The 20,832-nt window shown below is 44.6% G+C and overlaps 1 protein-coding gene across 6 annotated transcripts in view; it reads left to right on the top strand.

The window, feature by feature from the left end:
- Palm2akap2 (PALM2 and AKAP2 fusion) overlaps window positions 1-20,832 on the top strand; it is a 422,795-nt gene that overhangs the window by 128,147 nt on the left and 273,816 nt on the right. The gene's annotated exons all lie outside the window — the stretch shown is intronic.

The raw sequence follows: 20,832 nt of genomic DNA, 5'->3' as shown, positions 1-20,832 counted from the left end.
TTTCCTCTGCGGATGAGGGAATGGTTACTGGCACTCTATGAAATAATGGCAAATTAAAGAAGGTCTGCTAGAATGTTGGCACAAAGGAATCTGCAAACATTCTTTCACCTAAGTACTTTTTCCCCTGTACTCCAAGAGTTCCCTGGAAACGCATAAATTTGTTGGAGAAATACTGTGTAATGTTTTGGAAGCAGCGGATGCATGAAAGCGGTTTTGAGCGCCTTTGGACGGTGGAGTCTTTATTGGGAAAGTGCATACAGGCCTTTCTCATTTTAGGGATGTTTGATGTGGACTCAGTAGCTCGGAGTCCCCCTTTCTCAAACTCTTCTGATTATGCCGTGGGGGAGAGAGCTGTGCAGAGCTTGCCTTCCGAGGCTGTCTTTGAACTTGATCCTTGGACTCAAGGAGGCTGTTTGTTCTTTTCTTCCCTTTCCACGCAGTGTGTGCACATTTTTATGGTTAACGAAGTTGCTCGTGGATTCTGAAGTCAATGTCAAGGCAGTGTGGCTGGCTGTCTTGAATTTGCTCCTAACGGTGCCATGGAGCTGGTGGGTGTTTTGTGTCACTGGATAAAGGGCTGCTTCAACTGTTGACAAATGTCTGCTCCAGAGAATACTCAAGCACTTCCATGGGCTGCTGATGGCTGTTTGCAACAGTTGTCACATTTTCTGCCTCTGCATGACCAGTGTCCCTACATGCCTGAGGGACAGCTGACTCAATGAAAGGATTCACTTTCTGAGCACAGTCCCAATAGTAGCTAACACTGGAGCCACCCCTTCCAAATAGGCTCCAGCCAAGGTGGTTTTTGAGAATGATCTAGGGGGGCCCTCAGTGTTCTCTTGAGCAGATAAGAGGGTAAACACCCACCCGTGCTTGTTCATTTGTGGGACTGAGTTCATCCTGAGGATCTGAGGAGTTGTTGAGGGGTCTCGGGAATGGGGGGAGGGATCAACATCTGTTGGGGAAGATTGTCTAAGTGTTATCACTATGAGTGTGTGGGGGGGGAGGGAGGGAGGGAGGGAGGGAGGAAAGGAGAGAGGGGGGAGAGAGAGAGAGAGAGAGAGAGGAAAACAGCAATGGTGAACTTGTGGCTCAGTCAGTAAATAATTCTACGCCACATTTTGGCTTAGTCCAACACTTTCCAGATTCAGCAAACTTTGCCTCTCTTGGCTCCTTTCCCAGAATTCTCAGGGGATTCTGAGATACTCACAATCTTTCCCCCAGAGCTTAACATGCCTGAAGTCCCTCTGGAGATAAAAGGGAAGAGAATAATTCCTCACATCTTCACTTGGTTCCCTGGGTCTTGCTCAGTCTTGAGTCTGAGTCTCAGTTTTTTTCTCTATAAAATGGGCCCAGGAGTTTATTTCTGCTTTTGAAGACTAGAAAAGCGAGGCACTTTGACCCACATTTGCCATGGGTGGTGTTCATTCTGAGGCCTCAGTTCTTGTCTACACTGCTGGAAAGGCACGGGGCAGCTCTGTTTTCCATTTCAACTCTGAAGTCATTTCCTCTACAGCCAGGACTGGGACCCGAGGACCCATTCATCTGCTCACTCAGCAGGCTTCTGTGGAGGGTCTCCCAGAAGGAAGGTCTTGCTCTTGGATACTTAATTTTAAAAGGGGGTGAGTGTCTCATTATGTAGCCCTGTCTGACCTGGAACATACTATGTAGACCAGATTGACCTTGAATTCACAGAGAGCCACCTGTCAGAGCTTCTGGAGTTCTGGGATTAAAAGTATGTGCCTCCACTCCCAGCCCCAAGCTTAATGTTTGAAAGGTCAGGTGTCACCCAGGTCACCCCGGATATCTGCTTCATTATCATCTGTGGGACACCCAGTGTGGCTTGCTAACTGGGTATAGTGCCTCAAATGAACCTGCTAAGTCAGGCCTGAGACTAATCACTAAGATTAGGAGACTCTTGGGTCCTGTCAAAAGAAGAGCAACTCCATCCTTGGCAAGCGCCTTTCCTCCTTCTTGGCCGTTTCATCTCTAGGAATACTCACATCTATATCCTTAGAGCCAATGTTTCTGTCAACAGTGTGAAGGCGGGGAAGGAATCCAATGATCACCATTGTACTTCTAACAAGCCCTTGGGTTAGGTGCTGGACTCAATTAAACACGAAGTTGCCTAGAGTCAGGGTTGAATTGGGAGAGCATGTAAACAATTATTGTGAATGAAACAAGTAGGACAGTGCCCATGACCTCACGTCTGAGACATGGAAGCCAGCCTCAAGGTGTGTGGAGCAACAACCCCACCCCTGACCCAAAACAGTCACTTGAACAGGTTTGGAGGGTGGGTGAAGTAACACTGAAGCTAAACATCATAACCTTCCCAACGACCACAGACATTTGTTTTCTTTGTTTGCTTATTATTTATTTGGAACAAGTAATGTGAGAAAGGAAAAGGCAAAAGCAAGAAGTTAAGTCAGTTGACAGCATGAGCCTGGTGAAAGCCTGAAGTATGTATGTGCATGTACATATGTGCGTCATGTGTGTGTATGTGTGCATGTGTGTGGTGTGTGTACATGTGTGTTATCTGTGTGCACATGTCTACAAGTGTGACACATGTGTGCCGTGTGTGTATGTGTGAGTCATGTGTGCATTTGTGTTATCTGTGTGCATGTGTATGTGTGTGCTGTGTGTATACATGTGTGTGTTATCCGGGTGTGTATGTTTTGTGTGTTGTGTGTGTTATTTGTGTGCATGTGTGTGCATATACATGTATGTAGGTATCATGTGTGTGTATTTGTGTTATCTGTATGCATGTGTATGTGTATGCTGGGTGTATACATGTGCGTGTTATCTGTGTGTGTTGTGTGTGTTATCTGTGTGCATGTGTATGTGTGTGTTGTGTTATCTGTGTGCATGTGTATGTGTGTGTCGTGGCATATGTATGTGTATGTTGTGTGTTTTCTGTGTAGATGTGGATGTATGTATCATGTGTGTACGTGTGTATGTGATATGTGTACATGTGTGTGGTTTGTATACATGTATATCTGTGCATATGTATGTACATGTTTGCTATGTGTGTGCATTTGTGTGTTTCTGTATGCATGTGTATGTGTATTGTGTGTGTACACCTGTGTATGTGTGTGCATGTATGTGTTACCTGTGTGCTTTTTGTGTACATATTTCTTATCTGTGTGCATATGTGTGTGTGTTTATTGTATGTGTGCATGTGCGTGTACATATATGTGTTATTTGTGTGCATGTGTGTGTGAGTGTGTGTAGATGGACTTGTCTTTGCCCTTGTGTGTATTGTAGAGGTATCAGAGGTAGATGTTGGATGTCTCCCTCTTGTCTTGTATTTTTGTCTTTCTGAGTCAGAGCTTCTCGCTGAACCTAGAGCTCCCTAATTTTGCTAGACTAGCCAGACAGACACTGAGATCTGCCTGTCTCTGCCCTCTAGCATAAGAGCATAGACATGTGCCCCCATGATAGGCTTTTTACATGGGTGCCAGGAATCTAAACTTAGGGCTCCAGGCAGAGCTAGCGTACTTTACCCACTGAGCTGTTTCCCCAGCCCCCACAAACTGTTTTGAAATTTTTATTTATTTTTATTTTTGTGTATATGTGTGAGTTTATGTCCAACATGTGTGAAGGTAGCCGAGGAGTCCAGAGGTAGTTGGGTCTTTTGAAACTGGAGTTGCTAGTGATGTATACTGCCTGTTGTAGGTGCTGGGAACTGATCCTGGGTCCTCTCTAACAACAGAAAGGACTCTTCACTGCCGACTCATCTCTCCAGCCCTCATGAAATGCTTTTAAAAAATACATCATCTCATTTAACCCTAGAAAAAGTCTTAAAGAGTAAACATTACCCTCCTGTACCATTTTAGAGACGGCCAAGTCAGAGAGAAAACTGTTGGAACATTAAATATTAAAATTGGGGTTTCAACCCACAGAGCAGGCCACAAACAGCCACCTAAGGTAGCTGCAGTACCTCATCGTTTCTCAGGAGGGCATTGTGCAGGTTGTCTACAACCCCAGTGTAAGCCTGAGACAGCAACAGACTGGCTGCATAACACTGGAGAAACTTGAGTAAACGAGAGGATGTAAATCCTTTGGAGACTCTTGCAAGCTTGGGGTAAGGGCATGGAAACACCCAGTGTAAACTCTCACCCAATGAATAACTGTCTCTTGGGGAAGAAGCTGCTCAGTCTCAATGGAAACCGACTTTGGGGGAAGGTGTTGTTATGTTTCCGTCTCCAAGGGGGAGATAGTTTTCCTTGAGTAACAGCTCCAAGAGCCCCATGACAAAAGGCCCCAACATGACTGTGTCAACGTGTGCTGAAATACAGAATGTTAATTGAACCCACACTTCCCTGTGTGGAGTTCATCGTATATTCGGAACACACTGTGGAATGACAAAAATCTCCCTTTGCAATTGCACAGAACCTCACAATTCACACAAATGGTCTACACACTGCTAACATTCAGACATGTGGAGGCGAGTCTCAGTGTCTCCACCGCACAGTCGAGCATCCAGACCTACACAGGGAGATGTGGAAGAGTTTGGGGGAAGCTCTGGCTGGTCTCTCCTGCTGCCTCGTGGTTTTCTGTGTCAGTGGCATATCCAGCCTGGATCCTCCTGGGCGGGAGGAGCATGGTGAGCTGGGAGGCACATGGGCTTGGATATGCTTTTATAGAATCAGGACCTTCTGAGATCTTGCTTAAGTTCTCTTCCCCGCCTCCCCCCCCCCATCAGCCTCTCTCTCTCTCTTTCTCTGAGGTTCCTCTCTCTCTCTCTCCACCCTCCTCTCCCCCTATCTCTTCACTATCTTTTCTCTTTGCAGATTCAGTTAGCAAGTCGATGGCTTCCACTTGACCTCATTCCTTGTCCTGAGTAGGACTAGAGAAAATATCTGTTGGTTTCTCCTTAGATTCATCTTTTTATGCCTTTGTTTTTTCAATGATAAGTCCCTGAGGTTTAAGTTAAATGAGGGCCTACGATCCCAGGAGGCTAACGTCCTGTGACTGACCCATGCCACTGAGGTTGGTTTGCTTGGGCTGCATAAAAGCCCTTGCTATACTGTACATATGACTCACACCAACATCCTAAGTCAGGGATCCAGAGGTGTTGGAGACCCAAAGTTAAGCCTTTTAATAACAAACACTGATTCTTATGGGAACCATCATGTCTGCATCCCTGTGGACCTGTGTCACTAGTGGTGACTTGACAAAGAACTAGGGAGTTAAGAATCTGTTATCTAATTCATCTCAGTGTGCCCTTAAGACTCCAAGTAAAGGCCCAGGAAACCGTTTAGTAAGGATATTACTGGAGAGGAAAGGTTTGCCCTGGCTTGAATTTACAAGGCTGCTCAGTGAATAGGAGTCACCTTGGGACCTCTCAGGGTCATTACAGGTCCCAAGATTCCATGGGAGACTTACACAAGCATGCATAAGAGTCACAGAACTCTATGGCTTGTTGTTTGAATCTGGGAGTTTCAGGGCTTGAGCCTCTTAGGACAAAGAGCACCCACTCCCCCAAACATTAAAGTTCTGTGAGAAGCAGAGAGTACTTAGCACTTTTAAAAAAAGTCATTTTGTAAAAACCCAAGCAGTGGAAGTTATGGCTTATGAGTGGACAATGTCTAAAAGAAAGCCAGGGCTCAGTGGAGCCCATCTGCCCTTCTAGAGGTCCTATTAAGTACTCTGGGGACCACTGCTGTTGGTCCTTTGAGCTATTTCTATTTCATCTCTAATTGCTTTGAAAGGGGTTGTTGGACACAGTAAGGTTACTCATGACCTTATGTGACATGACTCAGGCTGAGATAACAAATGGGCATGATGGATAAGACAGGGTTCTTGAAGGCTGCCAGGGCCTTGCACAATCTGGGAGGTTAGTTACAAGCATGGGTTCTGGGCTTTGGCTCTAGTCTTTTCACTAGTATCTGCCCGATGCCATTGTCCTTGGGTTTCCTCATCTGTGAAATGGGGATGAGGAGAGACGCCTGGTCATGGAGTTGCTGTCAGGGTGCTCTAGGTAATTTCCTGAGACACACTCAGAGCAGGCATCCAGTGAGCATGCACAGTAGTTTCTATTTACAGTAAATAAATAGCTCAGAACTCATTCATCTTGAAATAGAAAAGAGACACAAAAGGACAGTTCTATCAATCTCAATGTTTCTGCCAAATTAGGAAATTTTGGATGAATGTACTATCTGCTTAGAGTTTTCATTGTAGGCTGACAACAGTAATGGAATTCCTGTAGGGGGTGGGGAGAGCAGGGGTTGAGGTAGCCAATGGCTAGAGGAGGACACTAGGCGATCTGCTCTATCATGATCTACTGTATTCCTTTGAGACAGGGTCTCTTACAGAACTTAGAGCTAGGCTGGAGGTCAGATCCTCCTGTCTCTGCTTCCCGCAGTACCAGGGTTACAGGCTTTTATGAGACCATACCTGGCTTTTGATGCATGTTCTGGGATTCAAACTCAGGTCCTCATGCTCATCGGCACATGCTTTTACCCATTGAGCCATCTCTCCAGCCCCAACAAGGATCTTTCGAAGCTGTGAACTCAGTAGATTACAGAAGCAAGTGTGTACTCAGGGATGCTGGGAAAGCTATGGGCCTATGAAGCAGATGCCGCTGAGCCATGAGGCTGCAGGCGATTTACGCTGTGTGAGAACGGGGCTTCTACGTTATACAGCAACTCATCTTCAAGAGAAGCCAGGCACCTAGGTTTTAAACAAAGGCGCTCACTCCAATTTAAATAAAGAGCATGAATGAGTTTAAAGACGGAAAAGATTTGTGGTCACATGTTGTGCTCACATGCAATTCCTTTTGGTCAACAGGCAGGCATTTTGTGACCTTTAGATGGATGGGGCTTTAAGCTTTACAATTTGTTTTCTATATGCACTGGCTTAGCAGAATTTCATACATACAGAGGCTGCAACGTAGTCCTCTGGGCATTCTTCCAGGTTACTTATAAGGTTGCAAAAATCAGACTGTATTTTCACTAAGGATTCGTGAGTTTGGTATCCAAATGTTTGGATTCTTAAAAACAAAAAACAAACAAAAAAAACCAAACCAACTAAACAAAAAACCCTTTTGTAATAGTTTTGATACTGGGTTGAATCTCTTACAGTCATGGATATGATTAGAAGTCAGGATGTTCAAAAGTGGGTGTGTGGCCGCTTTCTAAATCAACAGAACCTCAAACACCCTGCTATTATAGAAGAATCTTGAAGAATATTTATCCAAGGTATGCAAATTTGACATGTTAAGTCAGATATGCAAATCTGAGTCTACCTCACATTAGAATGCTTGGGGTGATCTTGATTTATTATCAGCCTCAGGTACAGAGAGACACTGCTGGCAGCAGCTCTTAGAATAGCAGTGACAGACATTTGATAGTCTCTCTCTCTCTCTCTCTCTCTCTCTCTCTCTCTCTCTCTGTGAGTGTGTGTGTGTGGGGGGGCACATGCACTGATGCACAATCATGCATGTACACTCAGGTGGTATGGAACAGTGATTCACATTCCCCTTAGGATCGATTCATTAAAGCGCAAACTGTTGCTCCCCACTCCCAGAGTCTGAATGAGCAGACTTGGGAAGGAGACAGGAGAATTTGCATCTCAGGAGAAATTGCATCAGCAAGTTCCCAGCTGTTTCCAGCTGCAGCTGCTGTTCTGGGGAACACACTTTGAAAACCATTGCTAAAGCTGGTGATCAACAGTAAAGAAACATGATGGTCCGAGTCTTCATCAGTGCCCTGTGCTTGTCATGGCAGGCCTAAGAGTTGAAACAAGCAGACACAGATTCAGTCCCATTGAGCAAGAGCTTAAGACAGCCTAGTCTGAAGATGGAACAGGTGCATCCGCATCCACATCTGTACATCGGGTAGCTGGCCAACAGGAGGTCTTTTCTGGGAATGGAACTCAGTGACTGATTCATCAAGTCCTAAGGTTGGCCTCTAGAGTTTAAGGACTTATGGGAGGAAGTTATGGTTTACCTTGAGTATTTGCTTAGTTCTACTTAAATAGAGTGAAAATTCTACCTGTTAATTGCTTGAAGACAACTTCTAGGAGAATTTGCTTGGGATTAGATGAGTGGCCGGGGAGGATTTGTCTGGATTATCTGAACAGGCTGTGAGGGTTTGCAAGGAACTGTGACTGGCTAGGAAGGCTGGGTAACGTGCTGATGCTGGGTAGGTTGGGAAGTTTGCCCAGCATTGGGCTGATGATGGTCTGACTATACACTATAAAGTCCCCTTGAGGAAGCTTTCTGAGAGCAACTCAGTGAAGACAAGAGATGCAGTAAAGGAGATTTCTAGGGCTGGAGGGATTACAACTCAGTGGGTAAAACATCTGTTATGCCAATGCCAGGACCTGTGTTTGGATCCCTGACCCACACATAAGAATCAAGCATAGTGGGGTGGGCCAGTGCAGGGGGTGGGATGGGCAGAAACACATCTCTGGTGCATACTGACAAACTGGGAAGGAGAGCTTCTGGTTCAGTGAAGAGACCCTGCCTCAAAAAATAAGGTGGTGAGTGAGAGAAAATATCTCAAGTCAGCTTCTCTCACAAGTGAGCACCTGTGTCACACAAACCACATATAGTAACTACTAGCTATAGTTTCAACAGCACCAGGGCGAGGGATTGGAGAAAAGCCCATGACGTGGTGATATTATCTATAGGTGCAGACAGCTCATTGAAAATCAGCCAACCAAATCTCAGGGCATCACCTTCAGCTGCTTCACCTGTGACTCTTATCAAAGGCCATGGTGAGCTGCAGCTGACGTGTGCTCACTTACTAATAGTTAAGGATTCTCCTCTGCCTGCATGCACTCACACAAGTACAGCTTGTCATTGGCATATCCAAAAGGAGTTCATTCTCCCAAGTGTGTCACTGAGGCATCCCTATTTGTAGCATCCATTGTCTGAGCCAGCTCTTCATTTCTGGGAGAACTCAGACTCACCCAGTCTCTGTTTGTCATATGACACAAAGCACAGAAGCTGCACTGTGCTGGATGGAGCCTGCAAGAACAAGGGTGGACTGTGGGTGACAGGACACACGGCACAGGGCACTGGGTGGAGGAAAGGTCTCTCGGGCATACTCTGAGCTTGGAAATGTCATGCATCTGAGTCCTACTTCAAACAGGAAAGGCCAGTGGAGCAGAGGTTGCTGTAGGTCGGTGCATGTCCGAGCTGCATGTGTCCTGGCTTACTTATTACCTCTGCATTTTTCCAGCAGTCCATGTTGAGCTAACATGTTCATAAGGAGATTATTGAACAGGGATGTACAAAGAGTGACAGGGGCTGGAGACATGGCTCAGTTCATACAGCACCTTTCTTGCACACACAAGGACCCTAGAACCTATTTAAAAAAAAAAAAGATGGATGTAGTGAGACTTGTAATCCCAGCACTGAGGAGGCAGAGACAGACAAATCTCTGGGGCTCACCAGCCAACCAGACTTACCTAGTTAGTGAGCTCCAAGCCAATGAGGAGCCCTGTCTCAAAAAAAAAAAAAAAAAAAAAAAAAAAAAAAAAAAAAAAAAAAAAAAAAGTCATGGAACCCAGAGAACGATAGCCAAAGTTATCCTTGGCCATTTCTCTCTCTCTCTCTCTCTCTCTCTCTCTCTCTCTCTCTCTCTCTCTCTCTCTCTTTCTCACACACACACAGACACACACACACACAAAATACACATACTCACAACACATGGCCACTCACACACTCACACATGCTCACACACGTCATACATATACTCATACATGCTCAGACCCCACATATGCACACACTCATACACACACATATACACACACTACCACACTCACACATTCACCCACATACACAGGCTTACACATATACACACACTCATACACACACACTCTCTCACATATTCACACATTCTCACACATATACACTCATACATACACACATATATGCATATTCACGCATTCTCACACATATACACTCACACATACACACATATATGCATATTCACACATTCTCACATACACACATATGTACATATTCACACATTCTCACACATACACAGGCTCACACATACACACATATATGCATATTCACACATTCTCACACACACACACATATATGCATATTCATACATTCTCACACATACACACATATATGCATATTCACACATTCTCACACATACACAGGCTCACGCTTACATACATGCTCACATACACACTTATACTCACCCACTCACATTCTCACATACTCATTTGTACACATACACATTCACACATACACATACTCATACACATATACACACACACATACTCACACACATACACACACTTACACACATAGAAGCATAAGATTGGAAAATATGGAGAAAAGAGAGTAACCTATTTGCATAGTGCTTGAACATGGATTCAGAGTACTTTGGGTTCGCCTTTGGCCTTAAGTTTCAGTGCCTCAAGGATCATATAAGCTAGGAGAAAGGCTCAGGGAGGCCATCACCTTTCCCTTGCCTAACATGGAAGTAAAGAGAGAAGCCATTTGAGTCCCAAGATTAAAGCCTGGAGGAAAGGCCTAGGCTTTCTCAGAGTAGGTTTTCTGTTTCTCACACCCCACTGCTGCTGATGTCATCACCCTGAGGGCCTTTGAGCCTACATTCTGTGTTTGACCAAATGCCTTCAAGGCATTTGTAAAACCTGCCCTCTCCCCACTTTTTTTGCTTGGAAATTAAATAACCTTTCCACTGGCTTATTTACTATTCTAGACAGTGAGATTGCTCTCCGCCCCCAGTCTGCTAAATTATAACCAGTCATCTAAGTGTTCTTTTTATTTTTAAGTTCAGGGCGAAATGTAAAACTTTGAGGGTTACCAAAAATGTTATCCTTAAGAGGAAAATGTATGCTTGAAAGTTTAACCCCAAGGACAAAGTCAGGGGGATTTTTTTTTCTTTCTCTTTTCTTTTATCTTTCTTTTTCCTTCTTCTTCTGGATTTGATATTGACAACATCAAGGCCAAGAAACACCAGCAAGGGCTTCAGGCTTTGGGTGGCTGTGGATACCATGTGGATTCTGTAAGTGACAAGAGACTGAAGCTGGGATTTGAGAGAGGCGGCTCTTGACTGAGTGCCATGGAGTCAGGCATACGGCTTCCCTGACACAATAACAGTTGCCATCTCTAATGAGGTGAGACAAGTCCATGGCCATTGAAGTCTGCACATGCATGTTCAAAACCTAACGCTAGGAATCAAGTGAAACTTCAGAACTCCATCATCCCAACAATAGACAGATAGGTGTGGTGCAGATGAGAGACCATCCTGGAGGCTGGATACAGAACACACCCCTGAATCCTCACAGTCACTATACACATTCTTCCTCCAGCCTTATTAACAGAATGAAAGGTATCAGATCCACATCGGATCTGATCAAGGAAATGAAGACACAGGGAAGAGGCCAAGGTGAAAGTGATTTCTATCCCTGAGTTATTGCCTTTCTTGCTTGGATATTTCGGGGTGCCTCTGGCTAACTGTGGCTCTCTTCTTGTCTCTAAGCCAAAGCTGCAAGCAGCCTGAGCTAGTGAAGGGATCATTTTAAGTGGGTGTCTTAGTTACTTTTCTATTACTGTGTTAAGACACCATGACCAAAGCAACTTCCAGAAGAAACAGTTTATTGGAGGCTTACAGTTCACAGGGTGAGAGTCCATGACCGTTGACCACCATGGTGGGGAGCATGGCAGCAGGTGAGCAGACATTGCTGGAGCAGTAGCTGAGAGCTTATATCTTGAGATGCAACCACGAATCAGAAAGTGAGAGCTAACTAGACATATTGTGGGTTTTGCAATCTCAAAATGTATGCCCAGTGATATATGTCCTCCAACAAGGCCACACTTCCTAATCTTTCCCAAACAGTTCTATTAACGGGGGACCAAATATTCAAATATATGACCCTATGGGTGCCATTCTTTATTCAGTTGGTCATCTTTCCTTTTAGAGTCGGGTATTCAGGAGGTCCAAAAATTGACCATTCTAGCCTACAGTTGCTTCTGGAGGAGGTTGGGTGAGTTTCCCAGACATTCAGATTATCTGGGTAGTAAGTAATGTATGGAATAATTCACATTAGGGTAAACCCCAGATATGCTCAGGAGCTAATTAGTGTGCCTGAGCCCTGGAGACTATAAGAAAGGAGAAAGACCAGGTTCCTAGGGACAGGAATAGTCATTCCTACCTCCAGGTGATAGATCTATGGGACTCAAGCCTAGAATCTTCTGCCTTTACAAGAGAACTTTGGGGAAATATCTGCCGCTGTCTAAATATTCACAATCATTTATTAGATTTTTAAATGGACCTAATTTGCTTCATTCCCCACCCCAACCCACACTCCCTCAGCCCCATCCTGGGCCATAAGTTTTCTACGTATGCCTTTCAGAGTACATTTTATTTAATCCTAAAGCAATCGTGTATGAGATGAGTGTTGGAGGGGTATTACAGCTCTGATCTAAGTGAGATATAAATACATTTATGTTTGTTTAAAGATTGGTGAGATGTACCAGCAAGAAGCCCATTTGTCACAGGCTCAAGGGCTCTTTGGGAATCTCTGCATTGTCAAAAACAAACAAATAGCAAAACAGCAACAACACACAGGCTGGGCTCAGAGTCAGGGCTCCTCCTGGAATCAGGCCCTTCTCCAGCATACTGGGGCAATCACGAATTCTCTGTAAGACATCCAACTGTAATCCCTCTTAAAAGAAGAATTTAATAAACAGAGAGCAAAAATTGACATCAGTTTTTTGATGTCTGAATTTAGTATGATATAAATTTGCATGGTCACCAGAACAATCAGGGTAGGATAATTCTACCTCCCCAGGAAGCATTGTTGTTAAAACAGACATCTAAAGCACTTGATCCCACCTTCTTCCTGTATATGGAGAACTTGAGTTGATTAAAGCTAGACGCTAGATGTGTTGACTGAAACAGGGAACTGGGCTTTCTGTCATGGTGGGGATCTGAGTTGTCTTGAACTTCACTCCCCAGACTGTGTGACAAATGTTTGCATCTCCCTTGTATGCATGTCCCACTTCAGTCCCTGCTTTTAGCACCTTAAGCCAGAGAGTGCAGATGCACTTATAGGAACAGGTGTTTGTGTGAAGTTCACACTTCATGGGACTGCTTGTGTTTGTCTGTCTTTTGGCAAGCCCAACTCCTTCACATAAGGGTGGATCATCTTCGAAAACAGGTTTAAAATTCACCCTGTCTGTGTTTCTGTCAGAAAAGCAAAAGAGAACTCTTGGGCTTTATTTATTTAATTATAGTGTATGTTGTAACCATACTTTTTGGCTACTTTATTGGGTTCTTATATCTACCAACTTTCTCTACCCGAATCCTGTCTAACCCCTCAACACTAGGTAGGCAAGAAAGAAGGTTAGCGAGAAGAGGGGCATAGATCTCCTTAGACTATTTCCTGCTGATTAGAGGCATTCCTTGGGGCAAGTCCAATCTTCATTGCCAGGATAGCTCTAACCAGCAATCTAGGAAACACAATGGCAGGAACCAGCAGCTGCCTCTCAGGGCTCTGGGATTTTTATACCCTCAGAGTCCCCAGAATTCCAAATGTAAACTATCTTCAGCTGGCAGAATCACGCTCCTGCCAAAGCATGAGACAAATCATAGTCAGCTGCTGTGGACAATCGGAAGCAGCCCCATATCTCACACCTGGAATTAAAGCAAAACATATTCATATAACATAATTAAGAAACCAAAATTCACACTATATTATTTGTGTGTGTGGGGGGGTCAGAGGTCAACATGTGGGAATCATTTCTTTCTTTTCATCATATGGGTTCTGCGGATGAAAAAAGGGCATTGAGCCTTCTCCCTGGACTATGGTTTTGATTTTAAATAGCTGATTTTCGAGGCCACAGGACATGTATTAGAGGGAGGTATGGTGCCTCCTCAGAAGGTTAATATGTACTTTCAAGGATTGCTTTGTGAAGTTGTGCGTGGTGACACAAACTTTGTTCCCAACACTTGAAAGGCAGATGCAGGAAGATCAAGAGTTCAAGACCAGCCTGAACTACACTTATCTTTAAAAAACAAACAAACAAAACAAACAAAAAACAAACATAAGAAAGAATGGGGCCCTAGCACAGTGCTAGAGCAGCCATCTAGTATGTAAAACATTCACTGTGTAGTTAGTTCTCGGCACTGCAGAAAACCAAAATCACCATCACCAACCAGAAGTACATGTTCCATGAGAAACCAGTCATTCTCTTTCAGAAAGGGACAGGAAACGGTCTGATGGGGAGGACAAGTGGATGGAGAATCAGTAAATCACTGCCTTGCCTCAGTCTCCCCCGTTCCTCCTGTCTGGCTCAACCTCTCAATACTACAAAACTGCAAAAACTAAAACAGAAAATTGGCCAAACTGAGTTTTAAAACAATGCTGAAATGTCAGAGCTGAAAAGATGGCTCAGCAGTCAAGAACAATTGCTGCTCTCACAGAAGACCTGTGTTCAGGTCCCTGCACCAACTCATAGCTGCCTCTCATTCCAGCTCCAGAGGATCCAATGTCCCCTGGCTTCTGTAGACACCAGGCATGCATGTGATGTGGTGTGTGTGTGTGTGTGTGTGTGTGTGTGTGCAAAAACCTCATATACATGAAATAAAATAAATGTAAAATTCAAAAGAAATGTGAGCCTTTAGCACTCTATGAAAACAACATTGAAATTTAGCCTTCACCAGTGCTCAGATCTTACCCTGTGCAGAACGAGACAGCGCCTCCTAGTGCACAGTGCTGGGCTCACACAACGCTCCCAATCACCCTATTCCTAGTCTGGATTCTTGGATGATGTTATGATAGTGAGTGTGATGAACCATATTGATCATCAACTTGAAAGAATGTGGAAGGAGCTAAGCCTCTAGGACTGCCTGGGAGGGGGTTCTAGATCTGGTTAACTGAGGTGGGAAGCCACACTCTAATGGTTGATGGCACCATTCCATGGCCAGGGGTCCTGGGATGAATAAGAGAAGGAAGCAGGCTGGATACCACAGTTTATTTTTCTCTGCCTCCTGATCAGTGGCCTCAAGCTGCTGCCACCTCACTCTTCTGCCACCATCCCTGCGGTCACGTGGACTGTGTGCCCTGGAACTGAAAGCCTAAATAAACCCTTCCTGCCTGAAGATGCTTTAGTTGGGGTTTTTTGCTGCAGTGATGGCACAGTAACTGATATAGTTGATTTTTTTATCTTGATCTTTTGCTCACCTATTTCATTATGGTGACTTAGGAGACAAGGGGAACGATCCATTCTACAGAGCAAGTCTGCAGTGAACAATAATTTGTTATAGTTAAAATAAACAACACAGGAGCCCATGGTTCTTTTAGTGTATAAAATTATTTTAAATTTTATTTTATGTAAATGAGTGGTTTTTTTTCTGCATGTAGGTCTGTTGCCTGTGAACCATTTGCACACCTGGTGTCTGTGAAAGTCAGAAGAGAACATCAGATTCTTGGGACTGGAGTCATAGACAGTTGTGAGCCACCACGTGGTTGCCAGGAACTGAACCCAAGTCTTTTGGAAGAGCAGCTAGTGCTCGGAACCCATTTCTCCAGCCTCCCCTGCCCCAACGATGCAATTTTTGATTTAGAACAGGAGCTAGCAAACCATATCCCATGTGCCAGAGCTGTTCAGCAGCCTGCCTTCGGAAGTCTGGTTCACGCCGTTTTAAATGACTACACAAACAAACAAAGATTTTAGGAATATTTCACAACGCATAAAAACGTAATGAAATTCAAATTTTATTATCTACCAGCGAGGCTTTGTGGTACCACAGTCTTGTGCGTTCACTTAAGAAATTGAAGGGGGCCAGGGAGATGGCTGAGGATAGACAGTGCTGGCTATAACAGTGTGGAGACCAGTTCTGGGCACCATGAGAAGAGACATACTGAAGAGCTGGTATGTGAGTTTCCCCCAAAGTCCTTGCCACCTAAGCCAACTCCATCTTGTTGACTTAGAAAACCAGATAATGTGATCCCTTAGGGTAGAAGTGTGCCCATCTAAAAATGTCAATATACTTTAAAACATTTTTTCTACCGATAAGAACAGAGGACAGGAGCGGGAAAGCATTGCAGATTTTCCATATGAATTTTCTGTGTTCCATAGAATTTGTTAGAATGTTAACTTTTCTCTTCTGGAAAACTTTCAGGGTGAGGTGTTAGAGTAGAGGTCAGAGAATGCACCAGCTATGTTTTCTGTATCTGAGGAAGAAGCCAAGGAAAGGTGGTTTCCAGACAACCAGACCATTTTCTCAGAGTCTATCATCCCCTGGGACCCATCAAGCCACGGCTTTCAGTTGCAAATAAAGTGGGGGTCTCTGTGAAAGCTGCTGATGACCAAGGGTAGCTGACTCACTTTGGGCCTCCCCGAAGCATCAGGTGCTTTCTCTGTCCTTCCTCCATGCCTTATTCAGAAAGGTCAGCTGCCATTTTGAATCTTTCAGCCTGGACACTTCCCTAGGGCCTTTGGTGTTTTTGTAATATTTTCAAATTGCCCAAGGTTTGGAAAGACAGCCATATTGTGAAATCATGCTCAAAAACCACTATGACCACAGGCCTTGGGCTAGATATGCTGGAGAGAACAGTGTGGACACTCAAATCGTTTGCATTGTAGATGGGGGTTCTGCTTCCAGGTCCTGACCCCAGTGTTCTCTTCTTGGATGGTTTGTTGCTAGCTACATGGAGACTGAGAAACCTACCATAAAGTTCAGGATTTCTCTTCTGTGACACCATTAACATTTCAGTCCAGATCATTCTCTGCTGTGACTGTCCCATGCATCACATGACATCTGGTAGCATTCCCTGATCTCCTCTTCTCTTCTCTTCATCTTGGTCACTGCCAAGTGTCCCATGAATGATAAAATAACCCGTTTTGATGCCTGGAGATGTGGTTCTGTTGGTAGAGTGTTTAGCCAGCATACACAAAGCCCAGGAATTAATCTGGAGAGCTATAACAACCAGGCATTGTGGTCAACATCTGTAACCATTTGGGAGGTAAAGGTAGAAGAATAAGAAGTTCAAGGTCATCCTTGACTACATAGTAAGTTAGAGACCAGCCTGGGATACATAAGACTCTGTCTCAAAAAACAAATAACAAAAATACCCTCCCTTGAGAACTGCTGATGTGCTATATAAGGATTACCCAGCCAACTGCATTTCCCATTTTTATATTACCAGGAATTCATTCCTTTAGATGTGAACTCTCAGCATCAATGATTTGTTCCTAAACCTTGGTGGAGATGAGGGATACTGGAAAGATGGCTCAGCATTTAAGAGCTCTTACAGCTTTGCAGAGAATCTGAGTTCAGATCATGTTGGGTAGCTCACAACCTCCTAAAACTCCAGTTCCAGGGAAAGCAGATGTCTGTGACCCCTGTATGCACCTGCCCTTACATGTGTGTACCCCCTAAACATATACATAATCAAAAAAATTAAAAATTAAATCTTGAATTTGCTGTTGTTTTGTTTGTTTGTTTCATTTCCAGAATACCTACAAAAATGTACAGATTTCTGAAAAAGGATGATGCCTAGAACCTGGGTGTCAAAGACTTTTCATCTTGTATGTGAAACCCAGACAGTGGCTACCTGTCCCACTGTCTGAGGAAGAACTTTGAAGCTGTAGTTTGGTGCTGGGCAAAGGACACCAGCTGGACTGGTATTGTCCTCAGAGCACAAGCTGTGTTGAGTTGCCTGGTATAAATAGTCTTCAGATGGAGGTCTCTGTGGCCTTAGCTGAGCTGCTGCTGGGGCATCAGCTACACAAGGTGTGAGAGTTTTCCAGAACTGATGGGAGACTAGGCAGGGAAAGCATAGAAAAAGAGGGAGGAGAAGGAGGAAGAGAAGGAGGAGGAGGAAGAGGAAGAAGAAGAGGAGGAGGAAAAGGAGGAAGAAGAAGAGGAGGAGAAGGAAGAGGAGGAGGAGGAAGAGAGGAAGAAGCAACAGCAGCTCGAACTAACTTCCTCTCTTTTTTCCCTTGCCTGAAATTTATTATCACTGAGTTCTGCAGACCGGAAGTCTGAAATTAATGAGTACAGCAGGAGGTGGTTAGAGAGGCTTGATTTCTTCTGAGGGCTCTGAGGATTTTCCCACAGTCCTCTCTCCTCACAGAGAGCCCTCTTCAGTATGTCTCTTGGTACCACTTCCCTTCTCTGTGTCCACATTTTCCCTTTGTATCGGGACACCAGTCGTTTTGAGAGCCTGCCCTGGTGACATAATTTTGACTTGATTTCTCAGTAAAGACTGAGTAAGTTGCCTTCTGAGGTACTGGAAGTGACGACTTTGGAGGATAAGACACAACATGTTTCTGGATCCCTGTCATTACCAGGCACCCTGCATGCACCCTGCTCAGCTTCTAAAGTGGAAACTGGGTCCCAAGGGAGGTGATGTCAGGAGCACGTGTCCTGCTTTCACACGCGACTTCTTTTGAATCCCAGAACCTTCAGCATCCCTGGGCCCTCTGTCTTTTATCTGAAAAAAAACAAAGCAGGACAGCATTTCACACCACCATGTGACCAACATTAAACATCTCCCTACGCACACCTGGTTAAAAGCAATGAGACATGCCGTGAGCTACCTCAATGGAACTTGGAATGAGAACTCAACCATCTGTACCTCTGCCATCTGCATTTTCTTTAGTAACTTGGACTGCTCCTAGCTTACCATAAATAATGAATGAAATGTCCCCATTGGGTCACAGTTGTCCGTAGTTGACAAAATTCTCCCAATTTCATCATGCTGGGAGATGAGTGAGCAGGGCAGGTACTAATCTCCACAGGGGGCTCCAGGCACATCTGAGAGGGGGGTTGTCTCAGGTTGGCAGAGGCCACACTGTTCCTGCTCTATACCAGCTTCCCACTGTTCGAATGCACCTCCTTGGTGCCCTGCATTATTCTTCTGTCCTGATGTCCATGCCACAGAGTCACAGAAATTCACAAGTCCCCTAGTAGGCCAAAGGAGGAGAGTGGACAAAGTCAATAGGTGTGGGATGGAACAGAAGAGTGTCCAGAAGTGTCCTGAAGTCTACTGTGGCCCAGAGCCTGCTGGGAAATAAGGCTGGTAGAGTCGAGTAGTGTTCAAGGCAGAAACTGATACTTGTGTGCAGTTTCTCAAGGACTGCTGTGTGACAAGACAAGGTGTGAGCCTTCCTGGTCCCTGGTACCCACCACTACCCAAGCTGTTAACATTCCAGAAGTGGTTCCCATTTATCCTTCACAATGGTTCACTTAGCTCCCACCGATAACCTCTGAGTCATTTTCAGGAGACTGACACCCACAGTGGTGTCTCCACCCACTTGTGCTGGAGACCTTGTATCCTTTGGAGAGACAGTTTATCGTTGGAATGTGAAGGCTATTTCTAGACAATGACATCCTCTTCAACTTTCAGAGGAGTCTGGGAATAAAGGGGTGACTCAGCCTTCACTTATTTTAGGGAAGCTAAGAATTTAATCTGGAGCCACTTAGTTCCCCCACTGCTGGCCAGTGGTGTGCTGTTGAGGCAGAGATCAGCAGGCACACATACTGCATTGGTCATTAACTGATGGCCACTCAGCTCCTGCTACACCAGGACCAGGTTTATGGATCTTAACAAAGGATATAAATTTGACATCAACAAACCTTTAAGTCCAAGGAGAATTTTCAGGGCTGATGAACTAACTGGTCATAAAGGCTCCTGATAATCCTGTACAATGTGAGGTATACCACTGTGTCTTTGCAAACTCTCCTCACTCGCTGGAAGCATTCCTACTCGGTTAGAGGCGTTGCCTTCCCTCTTTTAACAAGCAATGAGTGGTAACCTCAGAACGTTAAACACAGACCCAAGGTATGAGTCCAGATTTGAACTCTGTAGCCCGTGCCAGTGACCCCAACATGGCCGACATGTGGCTCACTTGCTGTCATCCCCTGGTCGTGCTCTGAGGTCGTCAACTGATTGTGAGAATATTTCCTGCTCACCTCAGACTTGCTTCAGGATTCTTCTCAAGAGAGGGCTCTCGGCAGCCAATGCTAGCAGCTGAATGTTTGCAGTACTGGGGCCGGGGGGGTCCTCTCTCATTTTAGCTTCACTTCCCTTTGTCCTGACTCAAAACTAGAATCTAATTCTGCAGTGGCTTTTTGATCTTGTTACTCTTTTCTGAAAAATCTACATTTATTTATTTGCTTGTTTATTATTTATTTTATTTGGTTGGTTGGTTTGTTCTTTGTGTGTGTGTGTGTGTGTGTGTGTTGTTGTTGTTGTTGTTGTTGTTGTTGTTTTGTTTTTTGAGCCAGGATCTTTCTTTGTAGTCATGGCTATTCTGGAACTTGTACTGTAGACCAGGCTGGCCTCAAACTCACAGAGCTCTGCCTGCCTCTGCCTCCTGAGTACTGGGATTAAAGGTGTGCACCACCACAGCCCAGTTGAGGATCTACTTAGTTTTTGAAATGAGTCAAAAACTCATAGTTTTATCTAGTCAGTGGAGAATCTGTTTTCAATGTATTTATTGTTACTGTGTCTATACATGATGGAAAAAGTATGTATGCCACAGGGCCCATGTCAGGAGTCAGAGGACAAGTTTTTGGAGACGTTCCTCTCCATCTCCAAAGGCAAAATATAAAATCTGCTTTCTTTTTACTATAGGACTTAAGCACCATGGTGGGGAAAATGATTTGGAGACCCAAAGTCTTGACAGGGACAGTCAGCTTAAGTGGGGGAATGAGCTGTAAAGCCCCATGCCATTTAAAGCAGGCAAAGTTTCCAAGTGGTTCAGGATGTCGAAGTGACATGGGGTGGTAGGAGGGTTAAGACACGGGGTGGTGATGGGGCAGACTGCAGAAGCACTTACCCAGCTTCCATTGCTGTGAGAGAGACAAGGCAGCTCAGTAG

The sequence above is a fragment of the Arvicanthis niloticus genome, chromosome 5, assembly GCF_011762505.2.
Source record: "Arvicanthis niloticus isolate mArvNil1 chromosome 5, mArvNil1.pat.X, whole genome shotgun sequence".
Lineage (NCBI taxonomy): Eukaryota > Metazoa > Chordata > Mammalia > Rodentia > Muridae > Arvicanthis > Arvicanthis niloticus.
The sequence above is the reverse complement of the archived record's forward strand: the minus strand, read 5'-3'. Positions and strand labels throughout refer to the sequence as shown.